Source organism: Vipera berus (genome assembly GCF_964194415.1).
Source record: "Vipera berus genome assembly, contig: HAP1_SCAFFOLD_444, whole genome shotgun sequence".
NCBI lineage: Eukaryota > Metazoa > Chordata > Lepidosauria > Squamata > Viperidae > Vipera > Vipera berus.
Window position 1 is genome coordinate 7,439 of NW_027673343.1, and position 16,352 is coordinate 23,790.

A 16,352-nucleotide genomic window follows, 5' to 3' on the forward strand; every position below is an offset into this window, starting at 1 on the left:
TGCTGTTGCAGGCAGGCACTGTTACAGTTATGCTTCTGTATTGTTTTATTTTAAAAGTGTGGACGGCGATTAAGCCTGATGATTTGCAAAATTTGATTTAGAGTTATGTTTATTCCTAGAGTGTAACACGCTAAGGTTTAAGATGTAATCTATGTTTATAGTTATTTCTCATTTTACATTTGTTTATAAGTTATTTTATATCTAGGCAGCTTTTGTTTTTTATACCGTCAAAGTTCTTCACAAAAAACACTAACGTTGTAATCTATAAACATTAATGCCGTTGAAATCGGTCTTATAATTACACAAGAGGATTGTTCAGAAATCAAAAGTTCGCCAAAGGACGTGCCTTCTTATCTTGTCTCTAAATGCCTGCAAAGTGGGGCCCGCAATCACCATCCGAAGATTTTGCTGCACGGCCTGGCAAGCACGCCAGAAAGGGCCCTTCCCGGTAGACTGCCAAGCTCTGCTCCTGGGAAGGCCCTTGGAAAGGTCCCTCCTGCTATTTCCCACCAAAACTGCAATATTGAGAGGGGTGGCCGTCGCGACCTACCACCGTGTTTCCCCGCTGCCTCTTGCTCCCGACTCGGCTCCCAACCTTACTCAATTTCCATCCCCAACTCTTTAAAAGGAAAAGCCTTAACCTTGCTGAAACCGGCAAAAAAGGAAAAAAAAATCCTCAAGGACAACTTATCTGTTTTCCTGAGTTCCTTCTTAACAGCCACAACAGGGTAGGTCACCCACTGCTAAGCTTGTAAGCCGCCCTGAGTCTTCGGAGAAGGGCGGGATATAAATGTAATAAAAATAAAAATAAAATAAATAAATTAATCCGGGGGAGGCTCTAGGCTGCAAATCCAGGGAACGTAACCTTCTTTCTCCACTGCAGGCCTTTGTAGAACTGGCCTCTTACCCTTCCTCCTCACCCACTGGACTGCTACCTCAGTCGGTACAGCTGTGATTGGGGAAGTTAGCAAAATTGCAAGCTGGACTCTGCAAAGACCCGAGTCTCCGGTTGCCCCCAGAGACCTGCTTTTCATTTCTTTTACCTCTGGGCGGTGGGCGGGCTTCCCCCCCGCACTGCAACCTGGAGAGGAAAGGGAGGAATCTCCTGCCCTTCCTAACCCTGACTTGCTTTGCGCAAAGTTCTACAAAGTTAGATGGATGGCAAACAAATCAAGAAATTCCATGATAAACCTTTAAGGCACCGATATGTTATATACATTTTCAAAATAAATTATATGTATTTTTATATCAATTTATATTTATCATTTCTTAATAAAAAGTACACAATTTATTTCAATTAGAAATTTAATATTCGATGTACATTAATATAGATATCTCAAAGGGATATCCTTTACAAACATCAAATATAAACATAAACACCCAGATGCAAACAAAGTCGTGACTAAAACCCTAACCCCGTAAACCACCGTTGACCCCCATTAACTTTATTAACACACATTAACCCCCATTAACGTTCATTAACCACAATTAACCCCCATAAACCACCGTTAACCCCCATTAACTTCATTAACACCCATTAACCCCCATTAACGTTCATTAACCACAATTAACCCCCATAAACCACCATTAACCCCCATAAACCACCCTTGACCACCATTAATTCATTAAAACCCATTAACCCCCATAAACCACCATTGACCCCCATTAAGTGCATTAAAACCCATTAACCCCCAGTAACCTTCAGTAACCACAATTAACCCCCATAAACCACCATTGACACCCATTAACCTTCATTAACCACCATTAACCCCCATAAACCACCATTAACCCCCATAAACCACCATTGACCCCCATTAACTGCACTAACACCCATTAACCACCATTAAACTTCAGTAACCACAATTCACCCCCATTAACTTCATTAACACCCATTAACCCCCATAAACCACGATTGACCACCATTAAGTGCATTAACACCCATTAACCCCAAGTAACCTTCATTAAACACCAATAACCCCCATAAACCACCATTGACCCCCATTAACTACACTGACACCTATTAACCCCCATTAACCTTCAGAAACCACCATTAACCCCCATTAACCTTCATTAGCCACCATTAACCCGCATAAACCACCATTGACCCCCATTAACTTCATTAACACCCATTAACCCCCATAAACCACCATTGACCCCCATTAACTGCACTAACACCCATTAACCACCATTAACCTTCATTAACCACCATAAACCACCATTGACCCCCATTAACCTTCATTAACACCCATTAACTTCATTAACACCCATTAACCTTCATTAACCACCATTAACCCCCATAAACCACCATTGACACCCATTAACCTTCATTAACCACCATTAACCCCCATAAACCACCATTAACCCCCATAAACCACCATTGACCCCCATTAACTGCACTAACACCCATTAACCACCATTAAACTTCAGTAACCACAATTAACCCCCATAAACCACCATTGACCCCCATTAACTTCAATAACACCCATTAACCTTCATTAACCACCATTAACCCCCATAAACCACCATTGACCCCCATTAACCTTCATTAACCACAATTAACCCCCATAAACCACCATTGACCCCCATTAACTTCAATAACACCCATTAACCCCCATAAACCACCATTGACCCCCATTAACTTCAATAACACCCATTAACCTTCATTAACCACCATTGACCCCCATAAACCACCATTGACCCCCATTAACCTTCATTAACCACCATTAACCCCATAAACCACCATTGACCCCCATTAACCTTCATTAATCACCATTAACCCCCATAAACCACCATTGACCCCCATAAACCACCATTGCCCCCCATTAACCTTCATTAACCACCATTAACCCCCATAAACCACCATTAACCCCCATAAACCACCATTGACCCCCATAAACCACCATTGACCCCCATTAACTGCACTAACACCCATAAACCACCATTGACCCCCATTAACCTTCATTAACTACCATTAACCCCCATAAACCACTATTGACCCACATTAACTTCATTAACACACATTAACCACCATTAACCCCCATTAATGCCCATAAACCACCATTGACCCCCATAAACCACCATTAAGTGCATTAACCCCCATTGACTCGCAATTTACTCCATTAAAACCCATTAACCACCATTAACAACCATTAACCCCCATTGACCACTATTAGTCCTATTAAACCCCATTAACAACAATTGACCATTATTAATCCATTAACCCCCATTAATAACAATTAACCCACATTAAACCCCATTAAGCACAATTGAAGTTGGGGGGGGGAATGATTAAGGACGGACCAAAAGGCCCTGGGGGACTGCAAATTTGACGGACAGGAAGTCCGCCATGCTGAGAACGGAAGTAAGCGGGGATGATAAAAAAGGACGGACCAGCAGGCCCTGGGGGACTGCAAATTTGACGGACAGGAAGTCTTTATGATGGGAACGGAAGTTGGAGGGATAATTAAAAAGAACGGACCAAAAGGCCCTGGGGGACTGCAAATTTGACGGACAGGAAGTCCCCATGATAGGAACGGAAGTTGGAGGGATAATTAAGAAGGACGTACCAATAGGCCCTGGGGGACTGCAAATTTCCACGGACAGGAAGTCGGCCATGATGGAAACGGAAGTTAGGGGATGATAAAAAAGAACGGACCAAAAAGCCCTGGGGGACTGCAAATTTGACGGACAGGAAGTCCGCCATGATGGGAACGGAAGTTGGAGGGATAATTAAGAAGAACGTACCAATAGGTCCTGGGGGACTGCAAATTTGACCGGACAGGAAGTCCGCCATCCTGGGAACGGAAGTTAGGGGGATGATTAAGAAGAACGGACCGGAAGTCAGCCATGATGGAAAGGTAATTTTTCACAGGCCCGGGGGGACGGACAGGAAGTGCGCCATGCTCTGTGAAAGGGGACGCTCTGCCCTTTGTTGCTTCGCTTATCGGAGTCCCGATGCTAGGCAAAAGGCCTAAGACGTCCTCAATGATAATTCTATGGGACGGAAAACCGTGCCCTCCTGTGGTAAAACTGGGTATTGCGGCCGCCGAAGGAAATAATCCTTTTTAAATAGCGTTTTGAGGTTATTACCTTTATTATTACCGCCTTATTAACATGAATAGGGGGACGGGTGACCCTTTTGCTGAGACACAGGCGCAGAATAAGAGGAACTAATATTGATAAGGTTTGATTAATAGAGAATAATAATCTTAAAACGCCACTTGAAAGGTTGATTTATTTTCGTGGCTGCTACGCCAGCGTATACCACAGGAGGGCACTGTTTTCCGTCCCTTAGCGATAGCGGCGTTGAGGCCTTCGAAAAGGTTTACCGTGGTCTCGGTGATAATGTTATGGGACGGAAAACTGCCGTCCTGTCGTCAAAGCGGGAGTTGCGGCCGCCAAAATAAAAAAAATATTTTTAGTAGCGTTTTAAATGGACGGTCTACTAACTTGTTGATCGGACGTGAATTCCGCCGTGCCCGCAAGGTCGCCGCGAAAGGAACTTGGGCGATGACTAAGAAGAAATGACCGCAAGTCGGCCGTGATGGAAAGGTCCTATTTCAAAGAACTGGAGGACGGCCGATATCGACGAATAGGAAGTGCGTCGGGCACAGAAGGTCTCTCGGAGATTATTCGTGAAGAACGAGCCGGCTGACGCGTAGAATGGTGACGCTTTGGCTGACGCTCTGCGCTTTTTGGGGCTTCTCTTCTCGGTGTCCCGATCTTAGGCGAAAGACCTCTATGTTAATGGTGTGGGACGGAAAACGGTGCCCTCCTGTGGTCAAACGGGGTATTGCTGCCGCCGAAACAAAAAATCCTTTTTAATGGCGTTTTAACTTCTCCTTTTTATTAATGCTTTATTATTACGTATGAATATTAACGCCTCGTTATTAATATTAATGTTAAAACGGAACCCGTTTGCTGCAACGCAGGCGAGGAAGAACAAATCCTTCTTCAGAAGCCTTAAAGCGAATTAAGCCTTACGTTGGCCTGTTAATATTAATAATTTTAATAATATATAATGATTTAAAAATGCCGTTAAAAAGGTTTTTTTTATATTTTTAATGTATTTATTTTTTGACGGAAGGATTCGGAAAGTTATCTTGCTATGCAAAAAACGTTTTGTTGCGTCCTTGTTAATTTCCCAGGAAATTACTGGTTAACGATATGGGAAATAGCGGATACTAGCAGAATTGCTAAATTTTGAGAAACGTGGACCTGATCGATAATTGGGATGGAAACGCTGGGGAGCTTACGTAAAACGGGAAGTTGAAGTAAGGTTTCTTTTCAAAAGGAGGGCTTCCTAACGCGTCTTCGTTTAGAATGGTAGATTTGTGACCGTTTGACTATTTTAAATTATTCCGGTTGTGTGTGCGTTCTTACGTGTGTGGGAATGCAAATTCAGACTGACCCTTACGCACGCAAACAATTGTCTTTTTCTGAAAATTCCCCGCTTATCTTATCTTTAGAATATGAATAAATTAATTTTAATGCTTGGCCGTTGCAGAATGCAGACAAAGGCGTCTTCGCCCGATATTGGTTTGTTGTTGCCTTTTCTACAGATCCTCGCCTTTAGGCTTTAATTATATCGATAAAATAAAAATTAAAGTACTCCTGGTTTGATTTTTCAACCTAATTATTTAATGTTATTTGGACTCCTATATATTATACAAAATAGGATTTGGAATGAGACGTCATATTTTACCTTCTTAAGATATATGTATGTGCTATGTAGGCTTACTTTCCACAAATGTACTTTTCTCATTAAAAATGATTTTTTTAGTTCCCTAACGATATGTTCCGTGTTTAATATTTTCAAATGGTTTCTTTGTATGTTTGAGTCGTCCGAGTCTTGGTTATCCCAAAGATCCTTTGTTCAGACGCGAACGGAATCCCGTTCATTTCTGAAGATGTTTCGCCTCTCGTCTGAAAACCCGCTTCGCCTCTGATTAGATAGTGGGGAATGGAAGGATTTATATTCCCTGCGGACGGCTGGTCCTTTTAGAGTCTCTTCAGATCTTTCCACCGACTCGGTTTCCACAAAGACCGAACCCCGTCCTCTCACGCTGGCTCCACAGACTTATTTCTCCATCTACAGCTGCAGCACGTGACTATACATATAACAATATTTTTTTTCTCGGTAAATACTAAAACTTTACTTCTCATCAGCTTTCACGTAGATTTACAGAGAAGGCAGGAGATGAAAGCAGCAAAAATGGGTTGAGGAAAGCAGAGCAGATCAAAGCGGAACAAAAGAACCCACCTGCTTGGAGACAAAAAGGCACAGCTGCAGCAAGTCTGCATCCCGGGAGGCAGAAGGGCTTGGCCTCAAGGGCGCAGGCGAGGAGGCCTGCCCGGCAGTAGCGAGGGCGGCAGCTTGCCTGAACGAACAGGTTTCACGCGTTGACCCGAGTGGGAATTTGTGGTTTCCTGAATCGGCCGCGCCGGCCTGGTGTACGCCTCGTGTTAAGCCGAGACCGAATGCTGGGGCTACCGTGATCTAGGAAGCCCCTGAGGTCTTCCGTGGATGGTCTGTCGAAGGCTGGTTGAACGAACCTTCCCGAGGCCGACCACGTTGGCGAGGACATGACCGATCGGGCAATAGATGTTTTCCTTCCTCTATAGGCCGTGTGGGTGAAGCGACTCCTCTTCTACTCCTGTCTGTTAAGAGAAGTGAATTAGGAGATCGTCTCGTTTAAATTATTTGCTTGTGGATTGGAAAGGCAAAATGAGACACCGGAGCCTCAAACTGAGACTGCGGGTGAAAAAAGTCCACTTGGGGAGAATATAGAGTTGTTTAAAAGCTTACAATTTATTTATTGTTTTGTTTTCTTTTTAGCAAAACATCTTTCCTCTTTCTTCCTTCTCGTAGAGGATGGGCTTCCCTGTGACTCACGAGGCTCTCTGTGACTACAGAGCGGCCCTCTGGCTAACTGCTCCCAGACTGCTTTTCAGTCAATAAGGGTCTCTGTGGATATTCTGCTACTAACTAGCGTAGACAAAATCTGGCAGAGCGTAACAACGTTGTGGCGGTATTTTAAAAGGCAAATCTTTGATTTTAAACAAAGTATCGGCAGGGGCCTGGAAAGTTTGTTACTCCCTCTGTGAAAAACGCAGATGCCGCATTATATCTCAAGAACAAAATAGATCGTTACAGCGTTGGCAGAGCCAGAAGCGATGGACAGTGCTGCTGAGAAGATCAGAGCGGACCGTAGGCACGTAACACAAAACACCGGCTCCTTACCTCTAAACTCCAACCTCTCGCTGTCCCCCCTGGACGAAAAGATAGGGTGGTCGCCTTGGTGTTTAACTTTCCAAGGGGCAGGCTGATCAAAGGTCTTCGCAGAAGGGCTCCGTGCCTGCATCAACTGAGCGGCCTAGTTCTAGAAAGTGGGAGCAACCAGTGTTACACAGACTGCTTTTTGCCCCAAAAAGGGCTAAAGACAAATACAAAACGGCTACTGAAGTTGCCCCTACGCTCGGAAAAACAGTGCTGACTCAAAAGGACCCAAAATACTATCAGAAACACCCTGGGTTTTCTTATGCCGCCTGCTTGCTGCGAAGCTACCTGCTTGCCTGTCTCGTGTCCTCCTTTCTGTTTTGGATTCTGCTGCTAAGAGGGCCCTGGAGGTCATTTCTGACTCCCACCCACCCCCGGCCAGAAAGTAAAGCATCGGCCCCTAGGAAAGGCCTTCTCTGCATACCTACCGGACTCTGTGACAGGACCCTGGACAGCGGCTCTTAACTGAGTTTCCACATGAAACTTAACCTGATGCTTAATTTGAACTAATTTCAGTGGCATAATTTTGCTCCGATTTCCACTTTATGATGTGAAATGTGATGATGTGCTTCAACCCAAAAACCTAGAACTAAGGAGAAACTTCCTGACAGTTAGAACAATTAACCGGTGGAACAACCTGCCTCCAGAAGTGGTGAATGCTCAAAAACTGGATGTTTTTAAGAAGAGACTGGGCAGCCATTTATCTAAAATGGTATAGGGTTTCCTGAGCATGGGGGTGGACTAGATGACCACCAGGGTCCCTTCAAACTCTGTGGTTCTGTAAGTTCTGCCTAAGCAGGGGATTGGACTAAATGACCTCCAAGGTCCCTTCCAATTATTATTATTATTATTATTATTATTATTATTATTATTATTATTATTATTATTATTATTATTATTATTATTATTATTATTATTATTATTATTAAAAAGAAACGTACGTACGTACAATCTCCTTAAAGAAATAGCAGGGCAGGTCAATCAAAACTATTCTTGAATGAAAACATCTTCGTTTGGTGGACGGGGGTCAGCGGGGTACACTTTTAAGAGGAACCTATTAAGACCTTATACAGAGAAGTGCCATACCGCTCGTTCTTCTACATCCGGGAGTGGGGCGCTGGGAAAACACCATCAAACGGCTGCCTTGCTTGACAGCCTTCGAGGAGACCCCCGAGACGGGACGGAACGCCATTCCGGACCCGGACGCCAAAACACCTTGAGTGCCGGCCCCGGTTCTAAAAAGGAGCTCCGCGATCTTTGCAGCACAACAGAAGGCGCGGCTGAGCTAACAGGAAGTCCGCCGTGGCGAGAAAGTCGCAGCGAAAGGAAGATGGCCGGGATGACTAAAAGGAACGGACAGGAAGTCGGCCATTTCGAGGTCTTTGTAAAAGGGGACGCTCTGCGCTTTGTCGCTTCGCTTCTCGGTGTCCCCATCCTAGGCAAAAGGCCTACGACGGCCTCAATATTAATGCTATGGGGCGCGAAACCCGGTATTGCGGCCGCCGAAAGAAATAAACCTTTTAAATGGCATTTTAAATCTACGGTCTAACGTTGATCGGACGTGAAGTCCGCCGGGCCCAGAAAGTCGCCGCGAAAGGAAGTTGGAGGATGACTAAGAAGAATGGACCGGAAAACGACCATCGTGGAAAGGACAGGAAGCCCACCATGAAGATGTCTCTCTCTGAAAGGAAGTTAGGGGAATGATCAAAAAGAAATGACCGGAAGTCAGCCGTCATGAAAGGGACCTATTTCAAAAGTCCTAGGGGACGGCCGATATCAACGGACAGGAAGTCAGCCGGGCCGAGAAGTTCTCTCGAAGATTACACGGGAGGAACGAGACGGCGCACATGCGCAGAAGGCCGACGGGAGCGGCTCATCCTTTTCGAGGAAGTATAGAGCGGCAACGCTTTGGCTGACGCTCTGCGCTTTGGGGCTTCGCTTCTCGGTGTTTCCAACCTAGGCAAAAGGCCTACGGGGGCATCAATACTAATGCTATGGGATGCAAAAGCGTGCCCTCCTGTGGTCAAACCGGGCATTGCGGCCGCCGAAACAGAAACCTTTTTTTAATGGCATTTAAGGTTATTTTTCTCTCTTTATTAGTAATAACTTATTAATATGAATAGGGTGACGGGTGGCCCTATTTTGCGACACAGGCGCAGAATAAGATGGCCTAATATTAATAAGGTTTTATTAATCTTAAAACGCCATTTGGGTGGTGGCTGCTACACCGGATTGGACCACAGGAGGGCACTGTTTTGCCTCCGTTCGCGACAGCTGAATGGAGGCCTTCGAAAAGGCCTACGATGGCCTCCGTGCTAATGCTATGGGATGGAAAGGTGGTTTTTCAAAGGCCCTGGGGGACGACGGATTTCATCGGACAGGAAGCCCACCGTGCCGAAGTCTCTCTCTGAAAGGAAGTTAGGGGAATGATCAAAAACGGGAGGACCGGAAGGCAGCCGTGATAGAAAGGTCCTATTTCAAAACTCATGGGGGACTGCCGATATCGACGGACAGGAAGTCCGCCGGCCCTAGGTCTCTCAGAGATTACACGGGAGGAACGAGATGGCGCACATGCGCAGAAGGCCGACGGGAGCGGCTCGTCCTTTTCGGAGAAGGGTAGAGTGGCGACGCTTTGGCTGACGCTCCGCGATTTGGGGCTTCGCTTCTCGCTGTCCCGATCCTAGGTAAAAAGCCTACGGGGGCATCGATACTAATGCGATGGGACGGAAAAGCGTGCCCTCCTGTGGTCATACCGGGTATTGCGACCGCCAAAAAGAAATACACCTTTTAAATAGGATTTTAAGGTTATTATTCTCCATCTTTATTATTAACGCCTTATTAATCTTAATATTAATAATAATGCATTATTGATATTAATAGGGTGACAGATGGCTGAGACACAGGCACAGAATTAAATAGTATTAATAAGGTTCTGTTAATAAAGAATAATAATCTTAAAATGCCGTTTAAAAGATTTATTCCTTTTGGTGGCTGCCGTACCCGCTTGGACCGACGGAGAACACGGTTTTCTGTCCCTTAGAGATAGCACTGAGGCCATCTAAAAGGCGTACTACGATGCCCACGATTGCTAATGCTATGGGACGGGAGACTGTCAAACCGTATATTGCAGCAGCCCCCAAAAGAAAAAAACCTTTTAAAGGCTTTTGAAGCAGGATTCCTTCTTCTGTGCCTGTTCCGTACTCCTTGGAGGACTGAAAATAGTGCCGTCCTGTGTTCCGGTCACAATTAATAAAACTTTTTAATGACATTTTACCGTTATTTTTCTGTATTTTTATTACTAACAACTTATTATTAATAGGGCAACGGGAGGTCCGTTTGCTGCAACGCAGGCACAGACGGAGTCCTGCTTCAAAAGCCTTAAACAAAGTTAAGGGGGACTATGATGCCCTATTAATATTATTAAAGTTTAAATAATAACGAATAACCTTAAAATGCCGTTTAAAAGATTTATTTCTTTTGGTGGCTGTCAAAAGAATCTCAGAAGATTTAAGAATAGGGTAATTGTGCATCTCTTGGACTGAGCTACGACCTGAAACCTATACTGATGCTTAATTTGAACTAATTTCAGTGGCGTAATGTTGCTCTGATTTTCACTTGATTTAAAAAGAAAAGTACTGCTGTTTCAGACAGGCACCGTTACAGTTATGCTTCTGTATTGTTTTATTTTAAAAGTGTGGACGGCAATTAAGCCTGATGATTTGCAAAATTTGATTTAGAGTTATGTTTATTCCTAGAGTGTAGCACGCTAAGGTTTAAGATGTAATCTATGTTTATAGTTATTTCTAATTTTACATTTGTTTCTAAGTTATTTTATATCTAGGCGGCTTTTGTTTTTTCTACCGTCAAAGTTCTTCACAAAAAACACTAACGTTGTAATCTATAAACATTAATGCCATTGAAATCGGTCTTATAATTACACAAGAGGATTGTTCAGAAATCAAAAGTTCGCCAAAGGACATGCCTTCTTATCTTGTCTCTAAATGCCTGCAAAGTGGGGCCCGCAAACACCATCCAAAGATTCTGCTGCACGGCCTGGCAAGCACGCCAGAAAGGGCCCTTCCCGGTAGACTGCCGAGCTCTGCTCCTGGGAAGGCCCTTGGAAAGGTCCCTCCTGCTATTTCACACCAAAACTGCAATATTGAGAGTGGTGGCCGTCGCAACCTCCCACCGTGTTTCCCCGCTGCCTCTTGCTCCCAACCTTACTCAATTTCCATCCCCAACTCTTTAAAAGGAAAAGCCTTAACCTTGCTGAAACCGGCAAAAAAGGAAAAAAAAATCCTCAAGGACAACTTATCTGTTTTCCTGAGTTCCTTCTTAACAGCCACAACAGGGTAGGTCACCCACTGCTAAGCTTGTAAGCCGCCCTGAGTCTTCAGAGAAGGGCGGGATATAAATGTAATAAAAATAAAAATAAAATAAATAAATAAATCCGGGGGAGGCTCTAGGCTGCAAATCCAGGGAACGTAACCTTCTTTCTCCACTGCAGGCCTTTGTAGAACTGGCCTCTTACCCTTCCTCCTCACCCATAGGACTGCTACCTCAGTCGGTGCAGCTGTGATTGGGGAAGTTAGCAAAATTGCAAGCTGGACTCTGCAAAGACCAAAATCTCCTGTTGCCCCCAGAGACCTGCTTTTCCTTTCTTTTACCTCTGGGCGGTGGGCGGGATTCCCCCCCCCCTGCAACCTGGAGAGGAAAGGGAGGAATCTCCTGCCCTTTCTAACCCTGACTTGCTTTGCACAAAGTTCTACAAAGTTAGATGGATGGCAAACAAATCAATAAATTCCATGAGTTCCAACTTCTCTCCCCCATTTTATCCATACTTTCAATGATAAACCTATAAAGCACCAATATGTTATATACATTTTCAAAATAAATTATATTTATTTTTATATCAATTTATATTTATTTCTTAATAAAAAGTACACAATTTATTTCAATTAGAAATTTAATATTCAATGTACATTAATATAGATATCTCAAAGGGATATCCTTTGGAAATATCAAATATAAACATAAACACCCAGATGCAAACAAATCATTACTAAAAACCAACATGGGTTTGTCAAAAACAGATCGTGCCAGACAAATCTTATTGCATTCTTTGACCAAGTGACAAAATTAGTGGACCAGAGGAATGCTGTGGATATAATTTACCTGGACTTCAGTAAGGCATTTGATAAAGTAGAGCACAACCTACTACTTGATAAGATAGGAAAATGTGGGTTAGACAGCATCACCACCAGATGGATTCGTAGCTGGCTGACCCGCCGTACTCAGTGTGTGGTCCTCAAAGGAACCGCATCGACATGGAAGGAAGTGTGTAGTGGGGTGCCCCAGGGCTCTGTTCTGGGCCCAGTGCTCTTCAATATCTTCATCAATGATTTGAACCAGGGGAAATTTCATCAAATTTACAGACAACAACAAGCTGGTAGGAATAGCCAATACTCCAGACGTTAGGCTTAAGATACAGGAGGATCTGGACAGACATGAACACTGGCCACTATCTAACAAAATGAATATGAGGCAGCAGCGTGCTGCAGGTGCCAAAAAAGCCAAAACAGTGCTATGCTGCATTAACAGAGGAATAGAATCAAGATCACGTGAAGTATTAATACCTCTTTACAATGCATTGGTAAAGCTGCACTTGGAATACTGCATCCAGTTTTGGTCACCACAATGTAAAAAAGATGTTGAGACTCTAAAAAGAGTACAGAGAAGAGCAAAAAAGATGATTAGGGGATTGGAGGCTAAAACATATAAGGAACAGTTGCTGGAATTGACGCGGTGGCTCAGTGGGTTAGGATGCTGAGCTTGTCCATCAGATGGTCGGCAGTTTGGCAGGTCGAATCCCGAGTGCCGCGTAACAGAGTGAGTGCCTGTTACTTGTCCCAGCTTCTGCCAACCTAGCAGTTCGAAAGCACGTAAAAAATGCAAGTAGAAAAATAGGGACCTCTACGGTGGGAAGGTAACAGCGTTCCATGCGCCTATGGCGTCTAGTCATGCCGGCCACATGACCACGGAGACGTCCTCGGACAAGCGCTGGCTCTTCGGCTTGGAAAGGAAGATGAGCACCGGCCCCTAGAGTCAGAAACGACTAGCACGTGTGTACAGGGGAACCTTTACCTTTACCTTACTTTAATGAAGAGAAGGATGAGGGGAGACATGATAGCAGCGTTCCAATATCCCAGGAGCTGACACAAAAAAGAGGGAGTCAAGCTATTCTCCCAAATGCCTAAAGGCAATGGATGGAAACTAGTTAACGAGAGAAGCCACCTGGAACTAAGGAGAAACCTCCGGACAGTTAGAACAATTAACCAGTGGAACAACCTGCCTCCAGAAGTGCTGAATGCTCCAACACTGGACATTTTTAAGAAGACACTGGACAGCCACTAGTCTGAAACGGTATAGCGTTTCCTGCCTGAACAAGAGGTTGGACTAGATGACCTCCAAGGTCCCTTCCAACTCTCTGGTTCTTTAAGGTCTCCTGCTTGAGCAAGAGGTTGGACTGGATGGCCTTCATGGTCCCTTCCAACTCTTGTGATTCTGTAAGTTCTGCCTGAGCAGGGGGTTGGACTACATGACCTCCAAGGTCCCTTCCAATGATGATGATGATGAAACGTAAATACGTACAATCTCCTTAAAGAAATAGCAGGGCAGGTCAAGCAAAACTATTCTTGAATGAAAACATCTTCGTTTGGTGGACGGGGGTCAGCGGGGTACACTTTTAAGAGGAACCTATTAAGACCTTATACAGAGAAGCGCCACTCGTTCTTCTACATCCGGGAGTGGGGCACTGGGAAAACACCATCAAACGGCTGCCTTGCTTGACAGCCTTCGAGGAGACCCCCGAGACGGAACGGAACGCCATTCCGGACCCGAACGCCAAAACACCTTGAGTGCCGGCCCCGGCTCTAAAAAGGAGCTCCGCGATCTTTGCAGCACAAAAGAAGGCGCGGCTGAGCTAACAGGAAGTCCGCCGTGGCGAGAAAGTCGCAGCGAAAGGAAGTTGGCCGGGAAGACTAAAAGGGACGGACAGGAAGTCGGCCATTTCGAGGTCTCTGTGAAAGGGGACGCTCTGCGCTTTGTCGCTTCGCTTCTCGGTAATGCTATGGGGCGCGAAACCGTGTCCTCCTGTGGTCATTCTCATTATTGCGGCCGCCGAAAGAAATAAACCTTTTAAATGGCATTTTAAGGTTATTGTTCTCTATCTTTCTTTTTAACATTAATATGAATAGGGCGACGGGTGGCCCTGTTTTGCGACACAGGCGCAGAATAAGATGGCCTAATATTAATAAGGTTTTATTAATCTTAAAACGCCATTTCGGTGGTGGCTGCTACACCGGATTGGACCACAGGAGGGCACTGTTTTGCCTCCGTTCGCGACAGCTGAATGGAGGCCTTCGAAAAGGCCTACGATGGCCTCCGTGCTAATGCTATGGGATGGAAAGGTGGTTTTTCAAAGGCCCTGGGGGACGACGGATTTCATCGGACAGGAAGCCCACCGTGCCGAAGTCTCTCTCTGAAAGGAAGTTAGGGAATGATCAAAAACGGAAGGACCGGAAGGCAGCCGTGATAGAAAGGTCCTATATCAAAAGTCATGGGGGACTGCCGATATCGACGGACAGGAAGTCCGCCGGCCCTAGGTCTCTCAGAGATTACACGGGAGGAACGAGATGGCGCACATGCGCAGAAGGCCGACGAGAGCGGCTCGTCCTTTTCGGAGAAGGGTAGAGCGGCGACGCTTTGGCTGACGCTCTGCGCTTTGGTGCTTCGCTTCTCGGTGTCCCATCCTAGGCAAAAGGCCTACGGGGGCATCAGTAACTAATGCGATGGGACATAGTAGCGTGCCCTCCATTGGACAAACCGGGTATTGCGGCCGCCAAAAAGAAATACACCTTTTAAATAGGTTTTTAAGGTTATTATTCTCCATCTTTATTCTTTATTTTATTTTTTATTTTAATTCCATTTATATCCCGCCCTTCTCCGAAGAATAACGCCTTATTAATGTTTATTACTATTAATAATATTATTAATTTATTAATAAATAAATTGTTAATAATTTTTTATTATTTATATATAATTTAATAACAATTTATTATTATTAATATTATTATTGTTGTTTAATAACGCCTTATTGTTTATTAACACATTATTGATATTAATAGGGTGACAGATGGCCATTTTGCTGAGACACATGGGCAGAATTAAATGGCCTAGTATTGATAAGGTTTTATTAATAAAGAATAATAATCTTAAAATGCTATTAAAAAGGTTTCTTTTTGTGGCTGCTGTACCTGCTTGGGATAACCGGATGGCAGTTTTCTGACCCTTAATAAGATTCAGTAGCTTCAATACGTACAGAATAATATTTACTTTTATGGCTGCTATTCCTTCTTTAACCGCGGGACTCACTCTCTCACTCTAGGACTGCTTGCCACAAAAGGTGGCCTCCCTTCCCATATGGCTAGAAAAGGAGAACGTGTTTGGCTGCTTGGAGAAGAGTTGGGACGGAAAGATGGCATGTAAAGGAACATCACAAATCAATCACAACTGTATATTAAGTCTGTAAACTCACCTGGAATAGGCAAGATGCCGTAGAATATTCCAAAGCTCTTCCACTGGGTTGTGGCTGTTGAAGTTGTAGGGACGGAAAGATCAGGTGAGCCCTGCCACCAACGTGGGGGATCTCTTCTTTCTAGCTGACCAAGATTTCCAGAGCCGAGACAAAATGAGCATCTCCACACTCTGAGAATAAAAGGGTGCTCCCCCACCGCCTCTGGGATCCCGGCTTTCCAACACCTGCACCAGGCACCCTTGGAAACATGCAGGATCGACACCGCCCCCCCCCCGATTCTCTTCTGGTTTTGGAACAAGAAGTAGCTAGCTCTCATTGCTGCAGTACTGGCAGGAGGCCGGCTCCTGATGCTGGTCTGCGAGTCCTCCATTTAGGGGGGGGGAGACCGGAGACGCATCAGCCTTATTGAGAGGAAAAGTGGAACCCAGAGCCCTGGAAGAAAGCCTGTTGCCCCTTAATTCCGCCCTCTCCCCGCTA

At 44.8% G+C, this 16,352-nt stretch overlaps 1 long non-coding RNA gene across 3 annotated transcripts; it reads right to left on the bottom strand.

Moving 5' to 3' along the window:
• Window positions 1–4,957: 4,957 nt before the first annotated feature.
• Window positions 4,958–14,174, bottom strand: LOC308679401. 3 transcript variants are annotated; one of them, XR_014028767.1, is made up of 3 exons: window positions 8,225–14,174; window positions 7,244–7,382; window positions 4,958–6,660 (listed from the first exon to the last, which is right to left on the bottom strand). It is a non-coding gene; the product is annotated as an uncharacterized lncRNA (long non-coding RNA). The 3 variants fall into 3 exon arrangements; XR_014028768.1 differs by having other exon boundaries at window positions 4,959–6,660; window positions 8,366–14,174; XR_014028769.1 differs by having other exon boundaries at window positions 4,959–6,660; window positions 8,229–14,174.
• Window positions 14,175–16,352: the final 2,178 nt, after the last annotated feature.